Source organism: Nematolebias whitei, chromosome 8 (assembly GCF_014905685.2).
Source record: "Nematolebias whitei isolate Nwh7 chromosome 8, NemWhi1, whole genome shotgun sequence".
NCBI classification, from domain to species: Eukaryota; Metazoa; Chordata; class Actinopteri; order Cyprinodontiformes; family Rivulidae; genus Nematolebias; species Nematolebias whitei.
The window spans coordinates 3156442-3157631 of NC_056505.1; positions in this window are offsets into that span (position 1 = coordinate 3156442).

The window sequence follows — 1190 nt, forward strand, 5'->3', positions numbered from 1 at the left end:
CATAGAACACACACACAGCACTACACATAGAACACACACACAGCACTACACATAATAATACACACAGCACTACACATAATAATACACACACAGTACTACACATAATAATACACACACAGTACTACACATACTAATACACACAGTACTACACATACTAATACACACAGTACTACACATTAATACAAACATTGCTACTCACAGTACTACACATACTAATACACACAGTACTACACATTAATACAAACATTGCTACACACAGTACTACACAGAGTACTATATTAGTCGTCATTATCTGCATCGTTTTTATGTCTATATTCTGATTTACCTCATTTTGTATTTTGCTTTGTGTGTTACCTGTTGTTCTGTCTGTACAGCACTTTGGTTGGCCTTGTAGCTGTTTTAAGTACTTTATAAATTAAATGGTATGGTATGGTACACAGAGTACTATACACAGTAATAAAGTAATGCACACAGTACTGCACAGTACTACACATAGTAATACACACTGTACTACACACAGAATACACACAGTACTACACACAGTATTAAACACAATACTACACATAGTACTATACACATTACTAAACAGCACTACACTTGTTTAATTCAAAAAGCGTTCAATACAAAAACAACTGGACTTTATTTGTAACAGAAGACGTTTAAACGTCTTCTGTTACAAATAAAGTCCAGTTGTTTTTGTATTGAATGCTTTTTGAATTCATCGTGTCCTGGATGACTGAGATTCTTCACCAGCATACTACACTTGTTTGTTCCGATTGCATATTAAATAACAAAAATATACAAAGTAAACAAAGAAAAACAAAAGTTGAACTAAAAATGTTTCAGGATGAACAAGTTTATTTTAAAATCCAAAAATCAAACAAAAAGGATTCATTAAATAATTTTACTCAACAAGAAAATCCTGAATCGACTTGTTCTTTATGACCCAGATATAAGTTTCTTATTTTGATCGTCCCTGACGGAGTTCCACACGTCTGTCTTTAACGTTAAATTTAAATAACTCGTTTTTTAAAACGTTTTGTTCAATAAAAACTGTTTGAAAAGAAGCAGCAGCATAAAACATGTTTCAGAAATGTTTCAAGATCTGAAGAGAACAAAGTTACAGAGGACAGGCTGAGATGGTTGGACATGTCCAGAGGAGGGACAGTGGTTTGGACATGTCCAGAGGA